This window comes from Botryllus schlosseri, chromosome 3 (assembly GCF_051294905.1).
Source record: "Botryllus schlosseri isolate E-star chromosome 3, Bs_hap1, whole genome shotgun sequence".
NCBI classification, from domain to species: Eukaryota; Metazoa; Chordata; class Ascidiacea; order Stolidobranchia; family Styelidae; genus Botryllus; species Botryllus schlosseri.
In genome coordinates, this window is record NC_137238.1 from 30,320,820 (window position 1) to 30,334,294 (window position 13,475).

General features: G+C 42.8%; 2 protein-coding genes and 1 pseudogene across 3 annotated transcripts in view; all 3 read right to left on the bottom strand.

The window, feature by feature from the left end:
• Positions 1-13,475, bottom strand: part of LOC145435014 (uncharacterized) — a 281,315-nt gene that overhangs the window by 27,228 nt on the left and 240,612 nt on the right. The window lies entirely within an intron of this gene.
• The window catches only part of LOC145435036 (uncharacterized), a 131,157-nt gene that overhangs the window by 4,309 nt on the left and 113,373 nt on the right, over positions 1-13,475 (bottom strand). The gene's annotated exons all lie outside the window — the stretch shown is intronic.
• LOC145435037 (uncharacterized) lies at positions 1,306-6,053 on the bottom strand (annotated as a pseudogene). Its single transcript, XR_013913670.1, has 3 exons — positions 5,659-6,053; positions 3,965-4,148; positions 1,306-3,895 (listed from the first exon to the last, which is right to left on the bottom strand). The product of XR_013913670.1 is annotated as an uncharacterized LOC145435037 (transcript).

Genomic DNA, 13,475 nt, shown 5'->3' on the forward strand with positions numbered 1-13,475 from the left:
TTTTAGTAGGACTAATATATGGGATTCGTAGTGCGCGCCATATTTTAGTGCCGGCATGCTTAGGGCGAGCCAAACATCGTCGCTACTGTAGTACATACCCACTGCTAGGATTGCATTTAAAACATACGGTGTTTTAAAACACTTTATTAGAAAAATGTTTTAAACAGTGTCTTAAAAAGAGGCCTTTAAAATTTTTTTGTCTTTTTTAAGTTGTGAAATGATGCCATAACTGTGTAAATACTTTCCAAAAAACATGTTGTATGAGCCTACGGACAATTACTACCAGATATAGCCGACGTATATCGATATGGGATGGTTGGAACCCTAAAATATAGTCGGTTCAACATTAATAGTACAGATGTTTCGTCAAAGGAGTTATATACCCTTTATTTTCAATTGTCAATGACAATCCACTATGACGTCAAAATTGAAAATTCGTGACGTCATGGCTTGAAATTTAAAAAAAATGCATTAAATTAGGGTCTTGTTTTAAACATGTTTGTTTTAAATTGATTTTGGTTTTAAATGCAACCCTATTCACTGCAAGGTGTGAAACGTCAGGGACGTGGCGGTAGAGGAGGCAAGTGCCTCAGATGTCGTCTGGGGTGAGTGAAAAAAGAATTGTGAAACCTTAAATAATTATTGGTGTTTTCTATCGATATATATAAATGACTAGATTTGGAGTATTTTCATGCCCAAAATCCCGGAATATTTATATATTGTGTTCGAAAATAAAGCGCGAAAGGAGAGGTAATAGGTACAGATGAGGCACAGACCGGCCAAGCCTCACCTGTGATAGCGCAACTCATCGTAAATAGCTTAGAATTTATAATCATTGATATTTATCAAATGAAATTGTCTCGCTAATTCAGAAACGTTGCACTACCGCAATATATTTTTACCGCGGTGCTAGAAAGTTATAACTTATCAATCAAAACATGGATAGCTCTGGCGTTGTTCTTAATTTGAGTTTGTAATTGTGAATGTCACTTCCGAGGCAGTTAATTACTCGGCGTACATCAGGGAGACAATGAAAACTGCCTTGTCCTACAAGCGTCCCCATGTCTGCTAATCTCTTTGATCAATCAAATTATCATGCAATCATATATTTCTAAGCGCACGATGGTGGGTAGATCGATTTCGCGAGTGGTGTTAGTCGCCGGTGCGACAGCCAGAGGTGGTCAAAGTAGTCAAGAAAGCTACTCAAGTAGAAGTAGAAGTAGCGAAGAAGAAATCTACTCAAGTACAAGTAGAAGTACTTCTTCCGTAAGCAACCCAAAACTACTTGAAGTAGAACTACTTTTTACTGACTTTAAATCTACTCAAGTAAGTAAGTAGTTTCAGAAAAGTCAAATATACGCTCTCGTTGACTGTCTATAAAACTAACTCTTAAGATGACGATTCTGTCACTCAAATGAGGTGTCATATCATTGATACACAACCACACTAATGTTCAATGAATGCAACTTCTTTGTTTCAATTTGAAGATGTACTTATTTGAACAGCTTCCTGGAGATACAGAACTTCAATACACAATTGAATAGTATATTCATATTGAAATGAACCCGAGTATTGTGCCTAGGAGTCGACATTTATCTAAATACACCAGCCAAGGCTGTGTTAATAAAAGGAGTTCGTGTACTATCTAAAAATATTACATTTAATGCTCTCATGTTCAAAATTTCATGCTGGTGACGTCATATTTTGTGATACGATTGTTGATAAACTATGTTCTTTTGAATTTTCTACTACAGTGGTTCTCAACCTATATGTCTTTGCGGACCACTTCTGGACCGTCATGGATCCCTGTGGACCTCCTCAAATTTAAGTTCAAATTTAGCTTAATTATTATGCAGCGGTCATCTATCTTGTGCCATAATTAACTGTAGGCTAGTGATAAATAGCAGTAAATGACTTTTCTTCTAATTAACAACATACAATATGTAGAAATAGGATAGACCCTTTAGTATCTTAAATCGAACTCCACAGCTGCATTTCTTAAAATAGGTGGTCGTGTATCGAAAATCCACGAGTTCAATTCGATATTACCGTGTGCTGAAATTCTATTTCAACGAATATTGATGGTGACGAATATTAACATGAAACGCTTCCCACGACACCTTTGGATATCGCAACATTCATGATATTACATGACAACTCACTCACCTAAAGTGAGAAACGGATTTTTCAATGATCATCCAACCTAGTCATTTCTATCTAGCAGCTCATCTTGAAGTTGTTTTTAACAGTCAAGAAGCGAAACTCCTCATTTTTCCCTTTGATTAAAAAATTTAAAATAAGGTTATCAATCATTTTGCAAATTTGGTTTGGTTGAGAACCGCTGCTCTACTGTTTGCTGACCACTACCCCTGAGGAGTGTCAGCCGAAAATATTCGGATTCATTTCAATATGTATATGTATATGTATATACCATTCAAATGTACTTATTATTCAACTTGATGAGTAGCTGGTTCTCAAAATTGTTGGAACCAATGTTTGCTCGCTTCGGGGTGAAGATAAGTCCCGCCGAGCTAAAAAATCTCTCACATGCAGCAGATGCCGGCAAACCTGTATTCAGTCTTAGAAATAGCTTTTTCAGGGCAGGCAATGTCTTCAACACATCAATATCCCGAGATTTGGAGGACAAGTATGTCTCCAATTCAGTATGTGTCTTAGAAGCAGAGCGGCTGGATTTCTCCATCGCAGAAAAAAAATCCTCCTCCTCATCCTCTTCGGAGGTTGACTCGGATGGCTTACTCTCTTCTTGCAAAAGCTTTTTTTTCAAGTACACGAGACCTTTTTGGATTGTAGTGTCGTCTAACGTCAGTTAGTTTTGAATTTTGGCAGCAAAATAGCTGCGCTTATCAACTGTTCATCTTCGATCATTGTAGCAAATCTGACTTTTATGTCAGTAATATTGGCATTTGCCAATGTTTTACAATGAGAAGATGAATCCTGTGCTCTTTCAAGCTTACAGAGCAACTGCTGGAGTGTTGGAAGAAGCCAACCCATATAAGCATTCTTCTCCGAGTGTAGTATATCAATTGCCTTGGCAACCGGTTTCATCACAGCACAGTAATCGTTGACAAAATCCTGCTCTACGGCAGTCAGCATTGGCACTTCGAAGGAATTGAAAACCTTCCTCAGTGCTGCTTCCCCTCTGTTTCTGGTCAATATTACTACAATTCTTTCCACGGCTAGATACATCGAATTCCATCTTGTACAGATTGGCCGAAGGAATTGAATACCACATTCAGCATCCACAATCTCGGCAGCCGACGTAGAACGGCCTACTTTATTCCACACCGCAGATAGTTTTCCAAAAGTAGAGCGATTGAGCTTTTTGAATTTTTCATCCTTCATTTCAGCATCCAGTGCATCTTTTTTAGCAATCAAATGTAGAATGTGACTAGCGCAACGTTGATGTGGCGGTAGTTTGTACTCCAAACTTGGTTGTTCATCAAGTAATTCTGTAGCATTGGCAAATTCCACTGCATCCTCCTCGTCATCACTGCCATCACTGTCGCCGTCGTTGTTATCATCATTATTTCCAAACACAGAAAAAGCCCTAAAAAATTGGAGCCATTGTCAGTTGTTGTTTTCACAATTTTATCACCTATGCCATATGCAGAATGCGCATCGTCAATGGCACTTGCAAGCGTATCATAGGTATGTGAGCCTTTCAAGCGCTGACACGCTAATGCGACACTCTGTCTCTCTAGGTTGGAATCTTCTATCCAGTGAGCAGTAACTCCTATATAGATTCGACGTCTTGCTGACCAGCAATCCGTCGTTGTTGCAATGTAGTCGACCTTACTCATTGCGGTAATAAGGTTTTCCTTTACCGTTTTTGCCGTCTCGTCCATCTTCCTCTTCAAAGTTGCTCTACTGATTACTTGAACACCAAAATCACCCATTGGGTCCTTGAATGAGGGTAACTCTACAAAACTGAATGGTAGGGCACCTTCTGCAATCAGACGCATTAGATTTTTTTCAAATTTGTCCTGGGGAGCTTTCCTATTAAATTCCACATCCGTTAGCTTTCTCTGTTTTCTGGTGGTGGCAGTGTTGATAGTAGCAATCTTTCTCTTCTTTGCTCTTCTTGTCAGATCCTGATAATATTCATGGTTCTTTGATCCATGCTTCGCCTAAGAAGGAAATACCACCTTATTACCGGAAAACCTCAAATACGTGCAAAATTTAGATGTATGTGAACTTACATGATCAAACAAATTTGACCTACTTCTCAGAGACAAAGCACAGAACAATTTCAATATTAGTTACGGGAGGGGTAGTTGGCAGACCGATTTAATGAAGGGGATCATAGCCTATGTAACAAATTACGTAAAAAATATACTTGCTATTCGACTGCAGTGCAAAAATATTACAAACTACGCAAAATATCAGGAATAACAGATATTTTATATTCGTAATATGGCATATGCTGTTAATTTCATTGGCCAGGTGAAACTTCAACATCCAGCCAGAAGGGACACTCAAATTGCTTATAAGTAGGGCCATTTATTGACATGTCAAAATTGCGGCATTAGGTAAGAAAATTATCATGTTTTCACTTTCAGTGAACTTATCATTTGACATTTTACAGCCTACTTTATAGGCATACCATTGTAGGCGGCCCATTATCTACTTAGCGTAAATCATAAACTGTCATATTAAATATATAGGCTTACATGGTGTTATGCTCAACGTACCGCAATATCATAACTGAAGCAAGACTGCAGACTTGGACAACTAGATAATTCTAGTTGTCTAATTTCACTAAATTAGAGCGAATTGCCAGTAATCCGATTCAAATCTAATTTGTGAAATGTTTTCATGCTCAAATTCTAATTCTAATCTAATTCAGAAAAGCTGAAAATTTTCTAGTTGTCCAAGTCTGCAAGACTGCGTGGGCGCTGCTTCTATTTTCAATAAGCGCATGATGAATAATTGTGATGTATAGACAACATTGTCAAAATGAAGCAACGCGGTGTGTCACCAGCAGTGTACGCAACCAGTCAACAGCTGCATGCTGCTATTGAACGTTCTTTCTCCCTTCTTCGCAAACTACTTATTATAAGGATATACACTTTCTACCCGAGAATGTAGGAGAGTAGCTTTCGCTCAACTACGACAAATTTTGATTATCTCTACCACAATACGTGATGTAACTACTGGAATTCTTCATAGGTCCAGATTGTTGAAATAGAAGTTTTTTCATGTAGACATTTGTCAGTTTTCAGGTCAAAAAAACATATATGGACTGACAGTTCCAACCAGAAATTAACAGAAGTAGTAGGCTACAATTCAAACATTATGTGGGAAAACACCTAATCTACATACACAAGGTCAAAATTAACTTTTTTAAGGTCAACAAATGTCAAAATCTTCTCCTTTTAAGGTAAAAAAAAACGATCTACTTATAAGCTTAAAGATAATTTCTGAGCACAATATGTTGATGCTTCACAACTAGTAGCCTAAGTGAATCAGATATTCGGTCATTAATACATACAGCAATACCGGTATAGTTACTGGATTTTATAAATTGATTTGCTCAAAATAATAAATATTAAACCACGTGTGTTGGAAATAAGTTATTTCAAATAACTCATTTCAACAATCGAATAAATTACTGGAAATAGACAAATCATATCTTACCATAATATGCTTCCCTAAATTGGAAGGGGAATTGCAGTATGCAGAGATTTCCGTTTTCTTCGGCTGGCATTTTATACATGCAAACTTCAGCGAGTTTCCCTGTCGTGCTTTGAACTCAAAAAAAGGCGCCAAATAGGGCCATGGATTATCATTATTGGCGTCCATGTCACATGAAGAATCCTCAACGATTGCTATACTAATAGCAATAACCACGTGTACATGTACATACGTATGCAGCAACTTCATAACACAATCTGAAAATTCATATCAGTATTATTCTCAGTATTGACATCATACCACTATAGAAACCCACGGAATGCATCTAGTATACACCCGTCAAAAATTAGGACCATTGTTAATCCGGTTAGTGTTCTGTCCGTCCACGTTATGTATTAGGCAGTTGGCAGTAGGGATGGTGTGAACCTCTGAAAGGTTCAGGTTCGTGTGAACGCGAACCTTTTTGAAAGGTTCTGTGTGAACACGAACGTGAACCTCGTGACGTCATATTGCCAATTCCAACCCTATCTTCCAATGAAGTGATAGCCTATATTAATGTACACCAGTGGTTCTTAACCTTGCCTCCAGCGCCCCCCAAGGGGCGCTGGCGATTTTGAAGGGGGCGGAAACGCTCAGGGGGCGATATGGGGGGCGCTGGGCTCAGGGGGCGGTATGGAGGGGGGGCGCTGGAGAAAAATGGCTTCGCAGTAGATGATGTGGTGGTAGGACATACCCTTAATGAGTATTCACAGTTAATTAACACCGAAAACTTCGTTATATATAGCCTACAAAAGACATATAGGTTTAATTGTCCATGGGCGCCTAAATGACTGGCACCGAATTTTCCTGTCTTGGCAATTCGAACCCCAGAAGACGAATTCCATCTGGCAGGGAAAAATTATATGCCAGTGAAGAAATACCAATTTGAAATTGTGTACGTCTTTTAGTTTAGTACGATTGGGCGACACGGATATCTAAAACTAGATATTCCTGTTGGGCGATATCCCTGTTGGGCGATTCTATATTTTTTTGATAAAGCAGACAGGAGGTCACGAAATAACATCATGCAACGAAGTCATACCAACGGGTTCGCCCGCCCGAATATGTTTAAATATTAGTTACGGGCCCTACAGTTTCCAAGACACCTCACATTGTTCGCTCCACGTTTTGATGAGTCTGCGCACACTCAATAAACTCACTGCGCAGACTCTTGGACAACAGTGCGTAACGACTAAAAAAAGGTCAAAACTTCGGATTTGTTGTGCGCAACGTAAATTTTCGGAACTAGTGCACTATACACCAACATTACCCGGTCATGGTAAACACTTTACTGACTAAGTACTTTTACACGTCATCCTTTTTTCATTTTATAATTCTCTCGAATCTATGTTTCATGACTCAGCATATTTCGAGTTACGAGGTTTCAGTTTTTTCCGTTTACGCCCATTACGTAAAATCCTTCACTAGATACCTATTACAAACGAAGCACCGCCATTCATTTATGCTTCTTTACATAGCTATCTTACCATGACTCAGCATATTTCTAGTTACGAGGTTTCAGTTTTTTGCGGTTACGCCCATTACGTAAAATACTTCACTAGATACCTATGACAAACGATGCACCGCCATTTTATTTTTTGTACGCCCAATACCTATCACAATGTTATTCCAAAAATTACCAAATTTGTCACACCGCATTTCAATTCTTCCCTATAACAGACTATAAAAATCACGCATTTATCTCAAAATCTCAAACACCCATTCTTACCTTCAGATTTAGTCATTCTCCGTTGTGTTCCGTATTACTCTTATCGCCATCCATTGACTTGTTCCGTTTCGTCTCCTCGTGTTCCTCATACGACTTAAGGTTCTACGTCGACGACACCTTATACAACCTACCCATAACACAATCAACAGGGCAACCAACCCTGTTACCACCAATATTACAACCACTGGTTCCATGATAGGTATCAATTTTGCACCTTCCATAATAATCCTATCGATCAAGGATAATTCTCTTACCTTATATCCACCTTCCATCATCACCAGTTCGTGCAGCCATCGAGTATAGTTGTAGTCTACGAAATCTGTGGTTGTCTTTCTCACGGGGGCTCTTGAAAGTCGGGAATATTCAGGTTCGGGTGATCCCAACCTTTGGTTTTCCTGCCCAGGCAGAGGTGATGCGCCAGCCATCGTTGACTCCAAGGTAGTATTCATTAGCTCGACACTGCTCGAGGACGAGTCGTCTTTGCCGTCCCCTGTTGAATACAAAACAGTTGTTTCGGTACTTACCCTGTGGTTGTGGTCCGGGTTTTGGTAGTCCGTCCCGATGTCGACTCCGTCATCATCTCTGGAGACCTGCAGAGCATCTGCAGTGGTCACCGGATGCACTCGCGTTGTTGTGGGTTCCTCACCACCGATTTTTGTCGTTCCCTCGGGCCGGTTACGCGTGCCACTTGGCAATTGTTGCTTCCCATGAGACACATCAGTTCGTTTAACAGTTTTATACCCCCCTTCCTGTTCAGCCGACGATTGCGATCGTTTAACTTGCACCAGCGTTGTTTGCATCCGCCATCCCAAAGTTCGATGTGGTAGATGTCTCAACGCTGTAGTCTTTGGTACTTTCGTTGTCAGCCGTTCCACGTTCACCAAAGGGACGACGGCGTCTTCCTGATCCCTTGGAGTCTCGCTCGTTTCGGTAGTGTTGGGGAGAGGGCTAGTCGTTACATAGGCAGTTCTACTTGCCTCGGGTGTTGTATTACCGCCTACATGTCGATCGGAGGAACCCTGGTAGGAAACCGTAGTTCCTGCAAAACCGTACCAATCAGTCTCTACTAACCTTTGGTCGGTTATTTTCGTTTGCGTGGTGGTCTCGTGAGTCATTCTTCTGGTAATTATCGTCTCCGCCGATTTGTTTTGGCTCGCCAATTCCTTCCCCCGTCTCATGACTTCCTGGTGCGCGGACGGGAACCTTGGTAACGACATTGCTTCAGTGGCAGTCGTTAGCGTTTCCCAAGCCGGAGACGGTGTCGAGCGGTTGTTTGCTGGTTTCCTTTTTTCACTTGGTGTTACGCCACGCCCATTTCCCAAAGCTTCTGTGTTTGTACTGCCCACCATCATCGAAGTAGTTTGCGGAACTTCGGGGGTCCATGTGATCCTAGCGTGATGGTTTCCACGGTCATCAGTTGCGGTTAACATCACCGTTCGAGCGGTGGATCTCTCCCCCGCATTATTCCTATAGGCATATGGCGTATAGACCAGGGAACCCTCACAAAACGTCCCCCGATAGATCCATCGAGACTGAAATAACTTTTCGTCCCCCACTTCTGCCTGAATTAGCTTTTGTGTGGCCATATAATCCAGAAGTATCGTATTTATTAATTTTACTTGTTCCACTAATGTCGGTCGTAGGGTAAGGTTATACCTAGTGGATAACTCCTCAAGTTGTCCCCGCGAGACGGGTCTTTCTCGCCGCGTTTCTATGCCTCCCCTTATTCGAACCTTCAGTTGTGACAGTTGTTTCTTTATCTCTTCTACGTATTGTACCCCAAGACTGGATAGCCAGTTTTTGATACCCCCCCGTCCATTTCCATCGGGTGTCTCCCGAAACGGGGATAGTATAAACGTTTCCCACCCTTTTGAAATCAAGCAGGAAGTTTGGTTACCCAGTATTGGTAAATGCATTTCCGTCCGCGTTCGGTTTTCAGGGGCAGCAATTTGCATTGTACCTCGCCGGGGGTCCGCAAACACGGCCCGCCCCTCGAAAGGGTCGTATAACACTCTATTGAATATCAGGGCTGTTTTGAGATCTCCAACAGCCGTTGAACAAACTTGCCTATCTCCCTTTAGCTCGCACCGCGAACTATTATGCAAAAGAACTGGGTAAGGGTCATACATTGTCATGCCTGAAGGTTGGGGTTTTGCCATCGTGCGGAGGAATATCGCATCGGTCTTTCGTCCGTCGAACATCACATACCAATGTTCCGTATATATATCGTTCCTTGCTTGTAGCCATACCAGATTCTCGCTTATCTTTGGCAGAGGAGCTCTATCGGGCCATTGATTACTAGAAAAGGTTCTTCGCCTATCCGGCGGGTTTCCCATAATACCGGGATCGACTTCCTGTATTACAAAATCTAGGGATAAGAAATTCTCAACCGGTTGTTCCCCCACGAAGTAGCACTCTATACAAATTACTCTACTCCGACGTTCTTTGTGAACAACACAATGGCTGAATCTATTCTGTCCGATATCCCATCCTCCATGACGCCCGAACCGATAGCGACAATTTGCTTCCACCGTTACATATTGTTCCAACAGGTTTATGATCATTGTCTTATATACGGTTAGTCGTTGTAAAGTCTCAAGGGGTAAAGAATACAAGACTCGGGTTTCTACGTACCTCCAAAGATGTATCACTCCCAGTCTGCCGTTTCGTTGGTATTTTATTTTTTGAGAATAGTAGTCAGTAGGGTTCAGATCCGGCAATATCCACGACTCAGTCCGTCTACACACACACTCCCGTTCATACGCCCAGGTTTCATCCCAATACCTGGCGTTTTGGGATCCTATGGATGATATGGGTGCCAGTAATTTGTTTAAACTTTGCGGTGCGGCTTTCAACGGACCAAACGCCGAGTCGTCAACCTGTATCTGATAGCGACGTCGAATGTCCTTTCGAGGCCAGTCCCCTCCTAACATAAAAAGCCGTGACAAGGGTACCCTTTGCGGCTTTGGGGGGACGTCGAAAGGTCTCCATCCCGTAAAATTAAAGTCGTCGATGGACCCCACGGTCATGGCAGATAAGGGTAGTGGGTTTTCGCCAGTTTGGGCTTTCACAAAACAAGCCCACTGGATTAACAACAGTAATCTTTGTAGTCCTTTCCATTTGTACAGGTAGTTAATTATTGGCATATTAATTTAACGTGAAAATCTGTAATTCATATAGTCGTGTTTAGTTAAGCATGAGGGTTAAGAGAGCTTCGGCGGAGAGGTTACCGTCGCACTATGGGCCTGCGTTTTTTGGAGTAAGATGGTGTCGACGTTATGTACATTGTAAGTTGAGAGTTAGTGTTCCGCCTCTGTACGCTAGATTTTAACTTGGGACAGCATAGGCTGTGATACCTGACACAACAGAATAAGATAATCACCGCACCCAGTACAAGTCCCAAGGGGAGGAGGATGGATCCGAGGCCCGAAAAAATGCCACTCAGTCCACTTCCAAATAGACCTCCGATTGCTCCAAGTCCCTTTTGTAGGAGGTTACCGGCACCGTTCCCGACCGATTCTATCAGACTTCCGGCACCGTTCGCCATTTCTTTTATCGTTTTGCCAAAGTTCTTCATAAATTCTTCCCCCCCAGCAAACTCGAAGGGGGCTACTGACACATTCTCGTAGCGCCAGTCGGAGATATTTACGAACACACTTCGGTTCAGGTCCTCCTTCCACACCTGTATACTGAGATCCACTTCTTCTTGAGCCTGGTTTAGACGAAGTCTGTTGGCTCGGAGTTTACCACTGATGTCGTTTGTCTCATTTACATACGTATCTTTATAGGCGGATAACTGCTGAGCATGCTCTCGCACCCGCAATGTCCCTTTCCGAATCTGTGTGAGATAGACCTTACTCGAATCGAATATGGACTTTCCGGTCAAATTAGCCAATTCTTTCATGACCAAGCGGTCGACGGCAAGTTCAGCGTCGCTCACCTCTGTGAAACTTTGAAACTGAGCGAGGGTAATGGTAGCCTGTCGTAATATCATTTGTCGGTTTTTCTCCACCATCTTCTGCATCCACACCAATCGTCTGTCCGTCAGTGATGCCCTTACCTCCATGTTTTCAACCAATCGGTCCAGCTTTTGTTGTTGCGCTGTTTGGATTTGGGAGAGTTCGTTTATCTTTTTCCCTAGTTCGGTTGATCTCTCCGTAGCCTGGATCATTCTGTCGTTGATTTGATAACTCAGGTCCTCAGTTTCTTTATGCAGTTGGGAAGATACAGTTGCGACAACAGCGACAACTGACACGACGGCAAAGATTAGTGCCAGTAGGCCGAAGAGGAATCGTTTACGTCTACGTTTCCCCCCAATCCTCCTATTATTACGTGCGATGTCCCCTTTTATTTCTATAGGCCCTCCCGGAAAACGGGGTCGGTTATGCTCAGGGTCGAAGTGTACCTGATCCCAAAAGGCCGCCTTCAACTGAGACCCCCCGACCGGATCCTGACAGCCGCTACCACTTATCCGCCCCTGACACTTGGGATCATCCGCAACCAAAGAGGGGTGCTTCCGCCAAACGGGTAGTATGTCGTAAGGTGCGGATGGTCTTTCGGAAGGTCCGTCAAACAGGTTGTCCCAATCCAGGCCTTGGTCATCTCGACCTTCCCAGTTTGGTAAGGACGCCTGTATCCATCTAATCCTTCGAGGAAACTTCGTTGTGGGCAAATCCCCCCATCTACTCGTGTTCCCGATCGGCCAGAGATTACACGATGGGGGATGTCCAATGTCGCGATGGCCTTTCCCTTTCAATTGCTGGAAATCTTGCCAAAGGTATTCATAGTTTTCCTGGGTGATCAGCCCTGATGTATTTCGGCAGTTTAGCATGTGGTACCACTCACGTTCCCACGCAGAATCCGCACGGACTGTATCTATTTCCTGTATTATTATATCCGCTTGACTCGGTTCCAAAGCAGAGATTATCCCTGTGATATCGCAAAATACGCATTTGCCACGAGACCCTGATGATGACGATACTAAGCGTCTGGTTGTCGTGCCGGTCTTCAAGTCATAGGTCGTAGAGTAAGTTTTGGACCAAAGTCGATTTTCCGGCCAGCAGTGTGCAATACTCGAGCTACTGGCGTTGTATTTATTCCATTGATCTACTTGGGTCCAGTTCCACGTATCTTTTGTCATGCGCTCTGTTCTGCAAGTCGATCTCACCGCCGAAAAACCCGCGAAGGTTCGTAACATGATCAATTTGAATTTGGTCATCGCCATTATAGTATCGTTCACATGGGAATCACCGTCCACGCCAAACGCAGACTTCCATCTCTTCCTAGTGGCTTCCCAGGTCTCTTCCCAAAACCACCGTATCCTGACCCCATGCCCTATTGGGCGTACGAACACAGTTTCTTGGTCAAGAACGGCAAATGTTAGGTTTGGCGAAATTTGGCCTAGTTTTCGTCGGCATAGGCAGGTTCGTTCAAAGTCCCGTACATTCGACCAATATCGCCCTTGCGGGAACGCCATTTGCTGCAATGACACCCGTTCGGCCACCACGTAACCGAAAGATTCACTATGAAAGAGTGTTGGTCGCCTATACACGTGACGATTCCCTGTCTTATTGAAAGCGCTCATTAGGTCGTAGGTTTCCCATTGCGTATTATTCAGCCGAACCCAGTCGTCAGGTAGTGAGCCGTTGAATTCACCCAGGGTACCCTGAGTAAAGGTTCGGGCCCTGTTTGCTACAGTATCTCCGGATCTTGGCACGAAGTCCGCCGCCTCAGACAACAAGCAATCAGATGTGCAACTGAAACCAATAACGACAGGCAGAATATAAATAGCGTAGTCCATTGAGGTGGTATAGGCGTCGGTCCCCAATGCATAGGCTTACTATTCTATATTGAATATGATTTAATTATTGTCTGCAAAAATAGAAACATACATTGTCCGGTCTCTGGTTAACTTCCTTTCTTTATGGTGAAAGGCTACTCTGGGCTTTACTGAGGATTACCTTGTGTGTCAGGAATCTGATCACTAGGGTCGTCATTATTATACCGCGGGTCAAGAGATATCGTTTTCAACAGAGCCCCAAACCTTTTTTTA